This window comes from Xenopus tropicalis, chromosome 6 (genome assembly GCF_000004195.4).
Source record: "Xenopus tropicalis strain Nigerian chromosome 6, UCB_Xtro_10.0, whole genome shotgun sequence".
NCBI classification, from domain to species: domain Eukaryota; kingdom Metazoa; phylum Chordata; class Amphibia; order Anura; family Pipidae; genus Xenopus; species Xenopus tropicalis.
The window spans coordinates 19,787,355-19,804,325 of record NC_030682.2 but is presented as its reverse complement, the minus strand read 5'-3'; the positions used below and the strand labels follow the sequence as shown (position 1 = coordinate 19,804,325).

The 16,971-nt window shown below is 38.4% G+C and overlaps 1 protein-coding gene across 1 annotated transcript in view; it reads left to right on the top strand.

Annotated features, from left to right (window-relative positions):
- Positions 1-16,971, top strand: part of adarb2 (adenosine deaminase, RNA-specific, B2 (inactive)) — a 401,728-nt gene that overhangs the window by 29,643 nt on the left and 355,114 nt on the right. The window lies entirely within an intron of this gene.

The window sequence follows — 16,971 nt, the reverse complement described above, 5'->3', positions numbered from 1 at the left end:
TTCAATAAAAAAGGCAATATAAAACAATTTGGCCCCCCAAAAAAGATGAAGAAGTCAGACAAATTGATTATCTTGTATGAATTCAAATTCTAGCCTGCAAGTTGGGTTTCATCTAACAACATAGAGCTAGTAAGGTGAATTAATTTAGAAATGACAAGGGAGGTTAAGCAGCAGGATTAAATGCACTCACGGAACAACCTACAGGTATAAAAAAAAATCATTTCTGCAATCTCAATGTTATCAGGATTCTTAAATCTTTATCTAATATTAGAGCCCAGCGCAAGTGAGACTGTAAAATATTACGGCTTTAGTTCTGCCCGTGTTCTCCGAAACCCACAGAAGTGGGAATTCGGCCTATAAAATACATTGTGGTTTATGGACTCTCAGGAGCAGAAAAAAATATTTCAATCTGAATACGATTCACTAAAGCAACCATCTATCAATGCATTAATGGAGATGAAATGTGTATGGCAATTGAGAAGTTAATGAAAGTCATTAAGAGTGGCGCAGTTGCCTTCTATGAAAAGAGCTCTCTAATTCACCGTCACATCTCCTGATGGACTGTAACATATTCTCAGGTTTTAGGACACACTGTCCTCCACCGAGCTCTGAGCAGGGAAAGGTTATTAACTGTGAATGGAGAGCGTTCCCTCAGGAGAGTTTCAGATAAAATGACCAAGGAAAGAAATAGCACAACTTCTCAAATTAGCATAATTAGTAATTATCTCTTAATAGCCCCACTTGGCTTTAGAGACTTGGCTCTTGAAATTCTGCTTAAAGTTCAGTCAGGAAAAACAAATTTCACGCTGAAATGTCTCAATAACACAGCTGAGCTGCCGAGGTAATCGCCTCATTTAGGTGAAGCGAAGCAAATGAACATATGGATAAGTATGATCTGTGTTTATAAGCAAGAAATGTATTTTATTGTGTAGCAGACCTGCATCTGTAGGAGATACATGGAGCTCGCTCTCCAGCTGCCTTAGCACAGGTATCTTCATCTAACTTAGCTAATTCATCTTTTATACAGTCTATATATATATATATAAACTTACTTAGGGGCACATCTACTAACCCACGAACGTCCGAAAAGCGCCCGAATGCGGTTTTTCCGTAATGATTGGTATTTTTGTGTTTTTTTCATCGCCGTCGTGACTTTTTCGCAACTTTTTTGTCGCTGTCGCGAAAAAATCGGTTTGGTTTTTCCGCCGTTTACAATTGCTCAATACGGAAAAATCGCAACGGCGACGAAAAAGTCCCGCAAAATACGATAAAGCCGTGGCGGCGACGAAAAAAATCGAGCAAAATGCGACGTAAAAGTCGCAAAATTTTCGTTTCACATCCGATTTTTTCACATTCAAGATTCGGATTCATGGATTAGTAAATGTGCCCCTTAGAGTTGTACTTGTTCATGTAAAAGTTATTTCACAGTCCTATAAAGGCTGAGCTGATGACTGATCAATGGACTTATTATTACAGAGAAAAAGGAAATTTTAAAAATCGGAAATGTTTTGTTAAAATGGAGTCTATGGGAGACAGGCTTTCCCTAATTCGGAGCTTTCTGGGTAATGGGTTTCCGGATAATGGATCCCATACTTGTATATGTTTCCAAAACAGGTCCATCTCCCAAAAGTTTGGGGTTCCAAAAAATTTTGTTGTTGGACTAAAGCTGCTATATACAATGCAACGTCCGTAAAGCGTCCGAATGCGTTTTTTCCGTAATGATTGGTATTTTTGTGTTTTTTTCATTGCCGTCATGACTTTTTCGTGACTTTTTTGTCGGTGTCGCGAAAAAATCGGTTTGGTTTTTCCGCCGTTTACAATTGCTCAATACGAAAAAATCGCAACAGTGACAAAAAAGTCATGCAAAATACGATAAAGTCGTGACGGCGATGAAAAAAACCGAGCAAAATACGAAAAAAATGCGACGAAAAAGTCGCAAAATTTTCGTTTCACATCCGATTTTTTCACATTCGAGATTCGGATTCATGGATTAGTAAATGTGCCCCTTAGAGTTGTACTTGTTCATGTAAAAGTTATTTCACAGTCCTAGAAAGACTGAGCTGATGACTGATTACTGGACTGGCTACAATATATTCAGTGGAACCAGAAGGTGGGTTGGGAGGGTTGGTGTGTTCCTAGGTAGTGATGAATTTTTTCGGCAGGCATGGATTCACAGCGAATTTCCGCATTTTGCCATTGGCGAATTGTTTCGCGAAAGTTCCATGAAAATTAGCAGCGAAAAAATTTGTCGCGTGGAATTTATTTTTGTTGCACGTCAAATAGGGTACAGTCGCGTCAAAAAAAAGCACGCACGACAAAAAAAATAGCAGCGGGCGACAAAAAAATATAGCTGCGGGCGACAAAAAAGAAGCAGACGACAATTCGTTGCATGGAATTTCTTTTTGTTGCGCGGCCACATCAAAAAGGCGTGCGCGTCAAAAAAAAAAAATAGCCGCAGGCGACAAAAAATAGCTGCCGGTGACAAAAAAGACGCAGGCGACTAAAAAAAATCGCACGACAAATGCATTTTGCAAATTTTCCGCCGTTTCGCAAATTTTATGGTGAAGTGAAACGGGACAGATTTGCTTATCACTATTCCTGTATGTTTTTACAGCTTATATAGAAGGTGAAAGGCCAGATCTGCCTTAGTCACTTATGGTCACAGGGAGCCCTATCATTATCATCTAAAGTACTTACAGGGGACTGCTCCCTAGGGGGTAATTGCAGGGTTCTCGTTGAGTTTATTACGGTGTTCGATAGGTTATGATTTACGAGACTATGCAATATGTCAGAGAATAAACACTGTCTTTGCAAAGAGGGGAACAGGAGGTAAAACCTCACCCTTATTCCTTTGGATTTTGGATTAAAAATAATGCTTTTTCTTTTAAAAAGAATGTTTGCCTTCCATTTATAAACTCCAGGATCTCTGTTCTTTCCTTTCACCTACCTTTGAAAATTTCAATTGTACCGTCCCAATATGCTTTATAGAATTATATACATACCATAATACAGATATCGTACCACTTATCCAGAAACCCATTATCCAGAAAGTTCCAAATTATGGAAAGGCCATCTCCCAAAGACTCCATTTTAATCAAATAATTCACATTTTTAAAAATGGTTTCCTTTTTCTCTTTAATAATAAAACAGAACCTGTACTTGATCCCAACTAAGATATAATTACCCCTTATTGGGGGCAGAACAGCCCCTATTGGGTTTATTTAATGGTTAAATGATTCCCTTTTCTCTGTAATAATAAAACAGTACCTGTACTTGATCCCAACTAAGATATAATTACCCCTTATTGGGGGCAGAACAGCCCTATTGGGTTTATTTAATGGTTAAATGATTCCCTTTTCTCTGTAATAATAAAACAGTACCTGTACTTGATCCCAACTAAGATATAATTACCCCTTATTGGGGCAGAACAGCCCTATTGGGTTTATTTAATGGTTAAATGATTCCCTTTTCTCTGTAATAATAAAACAGTACCTTGTACTTGATCCCAACTAAGGTAGAATTAATCCTTATTGGAGCCAAAACAATCCTTTTGGGTTTAATTACTGTTTAAATATTTTTTTTTAGTAGACTTAAGGTAGGAGATCCGAATTATGGAAAGACCCCTGGTCCTGAGAATTCTGGATAATTGGTCCCATTCCTGTACTGGTAATGCTAGGGTCTAGTGTAACCTTGTTCTCCTAAGAAGAATAGAAAGAAGTTTGTCATGACCTTCAGAGCCCCTACGCACCCAAAGGTGTTTCCAACAAGAGCCTTGGAGACTGGAAGGTACAGAGGTGGGGACAGGCTTTCAACTTACTTGGTTAAGTTTTTTTTTTTAATTTGCTGGGTCATAGCCTTGATCTGTAAGTAAGCAGAGGATCTTTTTTTTTATACAACAATAATAGTTGAGAGTTTTGAATTGCAGTAGAGGCTGAATTGCAGTAAGTGGAGACAAAGGTTTCAATCTGCTCTTAAAACCTAAAGCAAAAAAACCTAAATCCATAGGCTTATCATGTACATTCACTCACTCCACAGATTGCAGATTAGGGATTCAGTATAAAATAAAAGCTAAAGAGAAATATGATTGAGCAATTTGCGAGTGAATACTTGGTATAGCTATATTAATAGATACAATTCATGTTTAACTTTGAAATGATATGAAAGCGCAGCCAAGGTAGAGAAGAAGGTATGTATGCCAGCAAAATGCATGCAAATTACGCAACTATTTAAACTGACAGGATTGTGAGAGCTGCACGGGGATACTTACTGGATATGCTTATAGATAGATATATTGGATAGCTAGACAGATACAGGTGGGGAGAGACAGAGCTAGTTTTATCCATATACATTTGATCTATTATCTAGAACAGTGGTTCTCAATCTTCCTAATGCCGCGACCCTTTAATACAGTTCCTCATGTTGTGGTGTCCCCCAACCATAAAATTATTCCTAAGACCATCGGAAATATGTGTTTTACGATGGTCTTAGGCGACCCCTGTGAAAGGGTCTACCCCCAAAGGGGTCCCGACCCACAGGTTGAGAACCACTGATCTAGAATGCTTGGGACCTGGGGTTCTTTCCATAATTTGACCTGGGAGCTGTTGGTCAAATTAGATAGTCAGATTTGTTTTATAAACATTAAGCTAGTCAGTGTGCATTATGGGTGCACCTACCCATACCCGTATTCGGCTGTATCCTTTACGATGGATTCGGGGGTTCGGCTAAATCCAAAAAAGTGGATTAGGTGCATCCCTAATTATAGGCAGTAGAGTAGTATGGACAGTAGTAGTAGTAGTATGGGTTATATCCCAAAGTACACTATTGTATAAGAACACCCACAATGCTTCTTGTTTAAAGCAATGGACCTGTATGATCAAGAAATGAATGTAGAACTAAATTTTTCTGTATTAAACTCCATCCCCACAAACTCATTAAAGAGTCATTAAATAAAGCAAACATTGTAGTCAGGAAATTAAAACAATTTCATAGTTCATCTCTAGTCTTTAATGACCTATTTTAACCAATAATTTATGAAAATTGTACATCAAATGTTGACTATTTAACGTTGACCTGTAAACTTTAGGTTTCCAAATTCTGAGCTCTTGTAAATTTCTTTGATTAATGCTTTAATACCTTTGATGGATGCTTTGGAGAATTGCTTTTGTGAAACTTCAACGAAAATTCACTGTGGAAAAATGTGTTGTGCCTCAAAAAAAGTTGCGGTCACGTCAAATTGGGCGCAAAAAAGACACCCATGACAAAAAAAGACAAAGTCAACGCGTTTCGCTGATTTTTTGCCGTTTTGTGCGTTTTACTGCTGTTTCATGCATTTTTTGCCGAAGCAAAATAAGACAGATTCACTCATCATTAGTCCACAACCTTTTTTACCCTTGAGTCACATTCAAATGTAGAAAGACTTGGGGACCAACACGAGTATAAAACATGTTCCTGGGTTATTTGGTAGCCCCTATATGGACTAATAGCCTCTGTTTGGCAGTACAACTGGTTTTTATGCAGCCAAAACTTGCATCCAAGCCAAGAATTCAGAAATAAGCATCTGCTTTAGGGCCATCATCCAAGGGGTTGTTGAGCAACATGTTGCTCCTGAGCTACTGGTTGGGGATCACTCCTATAGATGGACATCTTTAATCAAGGCAAGGACGGGTCTTCTAAGCAGGACCTCATTGAGGCTGCTCTGCCATTTCTTTCATGCTGCTGTAAGTTTCCATCATGGTGCTTTCGATGTAATAAGCAGCCGAAAATGAGCCCACTAGAGGGAAATCCACATTACTTGACAAGCCTTTTCCTCGGGGTGATTGATATGTTTCTGTTCACTTTTCTCTCCTTTTTTTTTTTTTATAACTGTAATGAATTCAAGTGTTCTCTTAGAACAAGAGTGCTAGAAACTTCTCGCAGGCAATGAAGGTAGAGAATTGCTTTGTGCTACACTGAGATTAATTCTCTTCACAGAGCAGCCATGACATGGTCTTGGATTAAATAATTAACAATTGTAGTGCAAATCTTTGAAAGAAAGGATAAAGGGTAAAAACCAAATGAAAGATATTATATAAATGTTAAGAAGCCTGAGGGTAAATACATTTAAATGTCAACATATCAATTTGTTAATGCCTGCCGGGTACCATAGATTCCCTCTGCAGGTAGTTATCAAGTGCAGCCGGGGCCAAAGTGGGGGGCTTCTCTGGGCAATGGAGGCCGATTAAGAAAGCAGCAGAGGATTCGTGGTGTTAATATGCACAGTCCTGCCGTAAACCAAAAAAATTTTAATAAATAACATATGTTAATTGCTGCCATTCGGATATGCTTTAGGCTCTCTCTGTACATGTATTTGTCCTGTCTGATTGCAAAAAAGGCCGGTGTTAGTGTACATTATTCCCCAATGCAACTCCTTGCCCCTTTAGGCAAAAGCACAAAGTACTTACATGTTTCATTTCTGCGGAATTATTGTTTGTTACACTACCTAGAAGGAAGAAATGAATGAAAAGACAATTAAAAAGGGCAATAAATAAAACGTCTCCATTATAAGCCATATCGCCTAATGGAACACATTGCAGAAAAAGATACTGCCTTTCTCTCTAAATTCAATTACAGGAGACTTTCTTAAATGCCACTAATGGTGTTTCTGATGTTGTGCTATTTTATTTGGATAATAGATGCAAAATAATAGCCACGAAGAGTGTTTCTGATGAAGAAAAGCAGAGTATTCCTGTTTCGATTCTCTAATTGTTGGGCTGGCGGTGATATTAAAAAGATATTGTCTTAGGGAACAGTAAGCTGCAGTGTTTGAAAAGAAAGTCACTTTTGTAAAGTTACACAAGGTACACAGGTTTGCTACCGGTGAGACAATTCTGTTATTCTCACAGGCAATTAGTTTGTTGAGTCCCATGATGGGCTTCAATTTCCCTTCAACTTCCGAAAACAACAGACAGATGGAGCCACTATGAAATGCACATATATGGCATACAATAGGGATACAGTTTTCCTTGTTAAAATAAATGATGTCCTACATAGGCCCCATGCCTAAATGCAATATTTCTCGAAACCTAGTAATCTTTAACACATTTCTAAAACCATTATCCTTAACATTGTCCTTGTTGACCATTTCTGTGACTCCCAATGTAGAACATTTCCGCACATGTGCTCACACAATAATGAAACATAACGAAACATACAGATGGAGCCACCATAAACTGAACATATATGACACATAAATGCAAACTGTTTTTCCTGTTTAAATAAATGATATCCTATGTAGGCCAGATGCACAAGTCATGATGGCGTCATCTAGAGACTTTTCCCAAAAGCTTTCTGTTTGTTAAAGCTTTCACTTAGTTCACAACTTAACACAACTTAACCTGTACTCTGTTAGTATAGTTGGTTGGATGTACAATATCCTTATTACATGTTGCTCACCACCCTCTTTGATGTTGCTCCCAGTGGCCTCAAAGTAGGTGCCATTTTTACATTTCTGGAAGTTTTGGAAGCCCAGAGACACAGTTTTACTCCAAGCAGAGCCTCCTTTAGACCAGCATGGGGCTACCAAATAGCCAATCACAGTCCTTATTTGGCATCCTCAAGGAACTTTTTCCATGCTTGTGTGGCTCACAAACGCTTTTTTATTTCCGAGTGTGACGCGTTAAAAGGGTTGGGGATCCCTGCTTTATTGTATAGAACTTCTTAGAAATGTTCTGATTTAGGTTGTTTGCCATCCCACTATTTATCCTTTTTTTTTAATTACAGATAGTTTTTTCCTAGTAACATAATAACCATTTTGCCACCAAACAATTTTGAAAAATTGTACATTTTAGAAAAGCAACAAAGGAAGAGGGGGAGTGTTTATAAACACCCCACTTACTCACAAGATATGTGGAGCCCAGGTCTCTTTACAAGAATAAAGCCACATTAGGTTAGTAAGGAATAATAGCAGCAGAACATTCCAAGGCACAAAGCCTCTATGTGCTTCTGTAATTGCTTTGACCTCCTACCCATGTGAAATGTACAATGTAGCTACACTTTCCCACTGCAATTCCCACCTTTTCAGTTATATCTGTTTTCTGATCTGATCCATAAGAATATAATATCACTTCTAGGGCTCCAATTTGACCCCTTTTACACCTTCAAAATGTGCTCCTTAGGTTAACAGGAGATCAAATGACTAGCAAAGGACAACAAGGAGTTACCACCAAGATTAAACCAGAGTCTCTAGTGGTCAGTGGTATCAAAGGTTTTGTAGTCCAACAGTGTTAAGACCCTTTGTAGCTAATAGTGTTCACCCATACTTGTCAACTTTCTTCCCAGGACAGTCCTGGCCAATGCATGAGTTTTGAGGTGTATTGGGAATTTATGGTCTCTATTGTCTCATCTGTTTGATGAAGAAAACTATCCATGAATATATGGTTTATTCAACATTGTCAACACGGCAAAAGTTGGACAGGTCCACCCTAAGGTTTTGTAGTCCAACAGTGTTTAGACCCTTCGTAGCTAATAGTGTTCACCCATACTTGCCAACTTTCTTCCCAGGACAGTCCTGGCCAATGCATGAGTTTTGAGGTGTATTGGGAATTTATGGGCTCTATTGGCTCATCTGTTTGACAAAGAAAACTATCCATGAATATGTGGTTTATTCAACATTGTCAACACGGCAAAAGTTGGACAGGTCCACACTAAGGTTTTGTAGTCCAACAGTGTTTAGACCCTTTGTAGCTAATAGTGTTCACCCATACTTTCCAACTCTCTTCCCAGGACAGTCCTGGCCAATGGATGAGTTTTGAGGTGTATTGGGAATTTATGGGCTCTATTGGTTCATCTGTTTGATGAAGAAAACTATCCATGAATATGTGGTTTATTCAACATTGTCAACACGGCAAAAGTTGGACAGGTCCAGCCTAAAGCAACTCCTGTATATTTTATTGTTATAAATACACTTTAAAAGCAGCTTGTGTTTTAGCTTTAGTGTCTACAGCTGAGGATGTTTTTCTTCTGTAGTCTTCAATTCAACTTGTATAAAACAAGAGATACAAGTTCATAAATCATTGTGTGGCTGTGAGCTTAATTACACCTGCATGATTTTATAGTACTGCAGCTTTGTAGCAAGAGAATGACTATATTAGTGAATAGTGTACAGAGGTATATGGGCTCATGTATAGATATGAGTAGAAACCAATTTCAGGAGCCTTGGCAATTTATTTTGCAGTTCAACTGCACCTTTTTTTTTTTCATTGCTTATCTGGGATATTGTTCTCTGCTGATGCTTAACCAGCTGTTAGTTTTCATTAGTGGAAATGAAATGAATGACACTAATATGGAAGCATAAAACATTCACCTAGTTTTATTGGATAAAGAAAGCGGGACTTCTAGGGTCTATTAGGTTTTCTAATTTATTTTGACTGTTAAAGAATGATATTTCGTAGGTTGCAAAGAAATTATAGCTAATGTGTAATTTAGTGTGAAAGAAGAAAAAGAGAAATATGAGTCTTGCCAGATTTTTTAAGCTATTCAGGGCTCGGCTTATCATTGGCTTCTTCTAAACACAACACAACGGCTTGAGATTAAGCTTCCATTTAAAGTTTCTGAAAATGGTAATTTACAACTGCTTATTAAACATAAAGTACCGTGATGAAAAGCAAGAATTGTACTGACAAAAACCCTACTTGATTCAATAAAGCCTTAAATTCTATTTAATCCTTGACATAATATAATAAGGAGCAGAATGTGTATATTTGAAGCTTGTTTATCATTTTTTTTATTGAGGAGCATAAAATGTTCAGTAGGCCACGTAGCTGACCAACATCCTGAGCCAGAAGTGGCATCACCTATAATTTGCCATAAGATCACCATATTAAAGGTTTTTGCAGTGGTCGCAATACAGCAATAGGGAACAAAAATATACTTGCCTGGTTTTTGGTGACCTGAGTCTACAAATGGCCAAAACCATTCGGCAGGTTTCCTTGTTTTATGAATTTTGGTATCATAAAACTTTTTTGCCAGCATGGAATTACAAAATGTTTTACCTCCATATTCAGCTAATGAATTGGCTTGGCCATTTTGTCTCACAATCAAAACTGCTGTTGTAAAACCATAATTGTTTTAGGTCGCCGGTCCCCAATCTTTTTTACTCGGGAGCATCTAAATATAAAAACTTCAAAACTTGCCTCCAAGCCAGGAACAAAAATAAGCACCTGCTTTGAAGCCAATGGGAGCAGGGGTTGAGGAGCATCATGTTGCTCGCGAGACACTGGTTTTGGATCACTGTTTTAGGTCAACATGTTGTCTTAAGTGAGGGCTGAACACATTTTCACTTAACTGAAATGCAAATGGATTTATGTTTTTTAGCCCATTGGTAATGCCTGTAATTTCCTGTTCCTAAAGACTATTCAGATGTTAGAGGCAATGAAGGGCTCAACTGTTGAACTGACCCACGGTATATATAGAATGAAATACTATATATAAATAGGTCAAGTGGCTACCATGTTGCTGTTAACACTTTCTAGTAATAATAATTCTAAATAAATAAAGAAACATTTGCTGAATTATCAACTGGGTGCTTTGTTTCTTGACTCATCTATTTTGATCCTTGATTCCTAATTCCTGTCTCCAGTGTAGTGGCATGTCCTGGTCCTTTACCTAGTATTGATCTCCTGATTTGACCTTGGCCTTTTTTTCTGTTCTCGCTACAGTTGCTTATCTTCTTTTCACCTGGTCATTTCAGAGTTATTTATTACATTCCCACACTTCCCCCTATTAAAGCAGTAAGACCTGGTGGCACCCAGGTTGATGAAGGCCAGGCCCAAGCCCAAGGATAGCTGTTACAAGCTGAAGAACATTCCTAAACTGGAATCCAGTTACCCCCCTGGCGTTTGGGATTGTTTTACATGACAAATACATCCCCATTTAAATGGTATCATTTTGTTGCCGATTTTCAGATTGATGTGGTTGATAGTTCTTACTAAAGAGAAAGTAATACTTCTTAGGAAACACATTGTAGAACTGGGTTTGCCATTTTTGGGAGAAGCTTGGTGGCAAAATCATTATGTAACTTGCATTGCCACATTGCCACACTGCTGGTAGCAACCTCTTCCTTCTAAAGAGAACAACAAAACAAGTCCAACAGCTACGGATAAGCTCTGAATCGATATTACTGAAATATAATCACATTAGATTAGATTTGATCTACCAGACCAATGGTTATAAATAAGGGATACTTAGCCTTTAATGGGCGGGACACTCTGCATTACGAGAATAGTTTAATAAACAAACTTTTTTGCTGTTTTCATTCTTTTGCAAGTCTTAGATGCACCCTTGCACCACTTCTATTGGCATCCATCTGAATTTGGCTCTTTGCTATTTGCTTTCCTCTATGTGCCCTAGTAAGTCCTAAATCAAAATGTCATATTCCTAAAAAAAAACTGCCTAGAGAATACAGATTTAAAAATAGTAAGGAAACAAAGCAAATAAATATTACTGTTGTGGGGATGTTATTATCCGGCGCCGGAGCACTTTATATACTAGGCTGTTTAACACGATGGTTTTGGCTGTGTGTGTAATTGCAGAAATGCTGTACCGCGATGCTCCATAAAGTTTTGTTAAGGACATAACAAGATTGATATGTGGAGGACTCCTGTGCGCGCCATTTAGATGCACTAATACCAGTGTGATTTGTATTCTGAAGCGACAGAGATTTTCATTATTACTGAAGTTTGGAAAGTAATTTTCATATAGTACATACAAGGCATCTAGTATGGATTTTAGCAGCTGGCATCATATTGGAGGCTGCTTTAATCCAGCAGAGGTCATACTGCATATTTAATAAACTAGAATATGAGTTCTCTGTGGACAAACATTGCTCTTCTCCAAGCATATTTTACTTTATTGCAGCTTTACTTTAGGTTAGAGAGCTGTAACCTCTGGCACATCTACAACTCAACTACCCATAATCCTTCAGGGTGGAGTCATGGGTTGTGGATTCTTATTCCATAATTGTAGGCTTCTTTGTTTTGGATGAAATACCAGTTAAATCATCTTAAGGTGGAGGCCCAAGTCAGAGGCTCCTGAGGCAGAGGCAGAGGCAGCATGAAAAAAGAACGAAAGTGTTCTGGCTACCATTTTAGTTAACCTATAAAGATATATAACTTTATCATCACTTTTATTATGTTTCATCAACAGTATTCCCTTGTAAATTTTTGACTGACTATCATAGAACAACACCATAACCTTTATCCTGAAGGATTGTGTCCCCTTACAAAAAGCTGGCAAGGGCTTAGCCTACCCATAGGAATACTTTCAGAGGGAACAGCCTCTCATTACAGACTCATAACATCTATAAATGAAGATACCTTAAAACAATAACAACATACAGGGCTGTGTCAAGGGCAAGGTATCTTAGACTTTAGGCCCCAAATGTAAAAGGTCCCTTAAGATGTAGACCTATTGCCTATTGGTTTAAGTACTTTGGGACACTAGAACACATCAGTGTACCCTGGAGTTCTACTGATACAAGTTCGGTTCTGGGAATCCTTCACTCACCTTTAGTTGCATCTGCCAACTGGGGATCAAGTAAGAAACAACATCTCCCTCTGACTGTAGGAAATTCACATTGATGCAGAGAGTAATATTCTTAGACAATATGCAATCGGTCTTCATTTTTTGTCATTCGTTTTTTTAATGATTTCACTTTTTGTTCAGCAACTCCAGTTTGGAATTTCAGCAGCTATCTGGTTGCTAGGGTTCAAATTACCTACCTAAGCAACCAGGAAGTGGTTGGAATGAGAGACTGGTATACAAATGGGAGAGAATGTAAATAGACAAATAAGTAATAACGGGTAACAATAACAACATTGTAGCTCACAGAGCAATAGTGTGTTTGGCTGTTGGGGTCAGTGACCCCTATTTGAAAGTTGGAAAGAGTCAGAAGAAGAAGGTAAATACTTAAAAAAACTATAAAGAATAAATATTAAAGACCCATTGAAAAGTTGCTTAGAACTGAACATTCTGAAACTGAACATATGAAAAGTTAACTAACGGGTAAACCACCCATTTAACCCCCACAGCAGCTTCACTCTCAGCCAGTAGACTATCCCAAGAGCAGCAGCTCCTCTCTTTACTGACTTCCAAAATTTCCCTTCTTCCTCAGCCCCATCAACCCTTTGTACAACAGAATAACCCCAAAGGGGCTCACAGCTCCTGTAGTCCACTCTGCATCAGCCTCACAAAAGCAGCGCTACTGTTGGCTCCTAGTCATGGAAGGGATTAGCTGCAGGGTTCTATTGACCCTTGCACCTAATGCCCAGCAGATGACTCCAAGCAGACAAAACTGCATTAGCTTAAAGGTACAATTCTGCACTCATTTTAGCACCTGGTGCTGGAACTGTTAATACAGGTATTGGAAACCTTATCCGGAAACCTGTTATCCAGAAAGCTCCGAATTACGGAAAGCCCGTCTCCCATAGACTCCATTTTAAACAGTACCTTGTAATTGATCCCAACTAAGATATAAATAATCCTTATTGGGTGCAGAACAGCCCTATTGGGTTTATTTAATGGTTAAATGATTCCCTTTTCTCTGTAATAATAAAACAGTACCTGTACTTGATCCCAACTAAGATATAATTACCCCTTATTGGGGCAGAACAGCCCTATTGGGTTTATTTAATGGTTAAATGATTCCCTTTTCTCTGTAATAATAAAACAGTACCTGTACTTGATCCCAACTAAGATATAATTACCCCTTATTGGGGACAGAACAGTCCTATTGGGTTTATTTAATGGTTAAATGATTCCCTTTTCTCTGTAATAATAAAACAGTACCTGTACTTGATCCCAACTAAGATATAATTACCCCTTATTGGGGGCAGAACAGCCCTATTGGGTTTATTTAATGGTTAAATGATTCCCTTTTCTCTGTAATAATAAAACAGTACCTGTACTTGATCCCAACTAAGATATAAATAATCCTTATTGGATGCAAAACAATCCTGTTGGGTTTAAATAATGTTTTATTGATTTTTTAGTAGACAAAGTATTGAGATCCAAATTATGGAAAGACTCCTTATCCGGAATACCCTTGGTCCTGAGCATTCTGGATAATGGGTCCTATACCTGTATAAGTAGGCCCTGGAGGGTTTCAAACAATATTTGATGCACGGTCTACATTCATTTCAATGGGTCACATTTTAAATTGTAGTTGTGTCGAGAATAAATTGAAGCTTCTGTTGTCGGACGATGGAAGAGAATATAGAGGAATATAAATAAATAATAGATTAACCTGACATTAATCATTTGTTTATCCAAAATGCATACTTTAAGAGATTACACTTTGGCATGATGTAATAAAAAGTGGAAGGTTTTCTCCAGGCCGAATGTCCCTGTTATTAATGTAGTGTAGAAATGTACAGCGTTGCTTATCCCTGTATCACTCTATGAATAAACACAACACACACATATTCCAATCTAACATTTGCTGCAATGAGTGCAGTGTGTTAGGAACGGTAACCATATAACCACAGGCATTGCTAATGAACTCATACATATGTAAAACTGGATTCAAGCTAATTAAGGTTGATGCCATTTTGCAGTAATTATCAGGCACTTAAGAAGATCCACATTTTACAGATGGGGCATATTTATCAAAGTGAGAAGATTCTACGGGAAATCCTACAAAGCAATCGAGGTTTTTTTATTTTTAGGAATTTTTTCGAAGGATTTCACAATGAGACAGGTTACGGCTTATGGTTATAGTCATTTATTATCAATACATTGAACACTTTTCCAAAGCATTATTAATTAATCACTAGTGATGAGCGAATCTGTCCCGTTTCGCAGACAAATTTGCGAATCTTTAAAAAGATTAGCGATAGGGGGAAAAATGTCGAAAATATTGTGCAGAAAAATAAAATTGACGCCTGCGACAATTCTTTTGATGCACAACTATTCTTTTGATGCATGACTATCCTTGCGACAATTTTTGGATAAATGACTATTCTTGCGACAACTTTTGGACACGTGACAATTCTTGCGACAATTTTTGGACGCGAGGCAAATTTTTTCCCAGCAAATTTTTTCATCCGTTTCACAAAACAATCTGCCAATGCCGAAACGCAGAAATCTGCCACGAATCCATGCCTGATGAAATATTTTGCCCATCACTATTAGTCACCCACAGCATAAAAAAAACATAGGGTCTAAGTGATGTCACAGTGACTAGGAGAGATGAATTGACGCGCATTATATGATGTCACTGGAGCATTGAACCACATGACAGTTTTCAGGAGGCCAATTTTCTAAGCCTCTATTGCATTTAGCATGTAATGTTGAATGTCTTCCTGATTGTAGCCAAGTCCATATTCTCTTTGTGAACAGCTTTGAAGATTTATAGCTATGTCTAGTTGTGATGTGCATGTTGACCCGCAACCCATGGGACCTTAGTGTTTGCCCTTAGGTCAGGTAGGTTAGGGTTGAAACTTGAGCAACCACTGTGGGTTTGGGTTGGGTGTGGGTCAGACTGGGGAAGTGCACTTTTTCTCTGTTTCCCTGTCTTGGAACCTCAGGCAGAAGTAACGCGCAGAGCAGAAAGGTGTGGGTACTAACTGGGTGAAGGTCTCAAAATGGCAACATTTTGAGGGTTATGATCTGGTTGGGGTTAAGGCTTTGCAGACTAGGGTCAGGTCTAGTGGTTAAAACATCCTTATCTATCAAAATAGATAGATATCCAACAATAGTTAGTACAGGTATGGGACCTGTTATCCAGAATGCTCAGGACCTGGGGACCTATGGGATAAGGGATTCTATACCTGTAGGAGCTTCCACTAATAAATATTATCATTAATCCTTTGATGATGCAGGGCATATGCCCATAACACAGGATATTTCTTGAGTTGCACAGTCCCAGGTACTGTTCATTATACTCGTGCTTCTTATGACTACAATATACGGCATAATTCTCATCTACTTTTTCTCTGGACTCAGATTGTAATAGACACTGACCTTTTCAAGCCACTGAGCCCAGGGGAGGCCAAATGATAGATTTCAGTCCCCTTGATGGTCTTTAGCTGTCATAATGAAGGAAGTTTACTGTTACAAGTGACTCAAAAAAAAGCATGTTTGAAACCATACGGTAATTATCTGCTATCTGTGCAAAAGATATAGAGTCTTGTTTACAGAATGTGAAAAGACCATATGAGAAGGGATTCCCTGGGGAAGCAGGGAAGTAGAGTTGACTAAATGAGTGCTATTTATATGACTTGTAATAGGTTCTATTTGTGTGAGCGCCTGTTCAAAGAGAGAGGGAGAGAAAGATAAATACATACTGAATTAATAACATATTTCTTGTCTTAGTAGGGATAGACCACCCCTGGTCTCATCAAAATCTGAAATACTTTTTATTTCTATGCACTGGGGTAATTACAGATCTAATCTTCAGGGGGTATTATACTGAAATCATGAGGCCATACAAGGACTTATTTGGAACAAGTTAGGGGAAATAATCCTTTGAAGGGCTACTGTGCATCCTACTCAGAGTTCTTGGCTGAATAGCCCTTTATTAGAGGAGATCTTTACCTGATCAACTCCTCTTATTGATGACTGTTCAGTAGACATTAATAAAGTACATCTCATGCCCTAAACAATGACAATGGGCACAGTACTGTATGCACAGTGGCCCTGCAAAGGTTTTTTTGGCCCCCTAGTCTACTCAAGGGCTCCAGAAACTTCACTCTAGACCAGTGATCCCCAACCAGAGGCTCAGGAGCAACATGTTTCTCACCAACCCCTTTTAAAGTTTCTCCCAGTGGCCTCAAAGTGGGTGCCCGTTTTTGAATTTCTGAAGTTTTAGAAGCACAAAGACACAGTTTTACTCCAAGCAGAGGCTCCTGCAGGCCAGCAGTCCATATGAGACTTATAAATAGCCAATCACAGCCCTTATTTGGCATCCCCAAAGAACGTTTCTCATGCTTGTGTGGC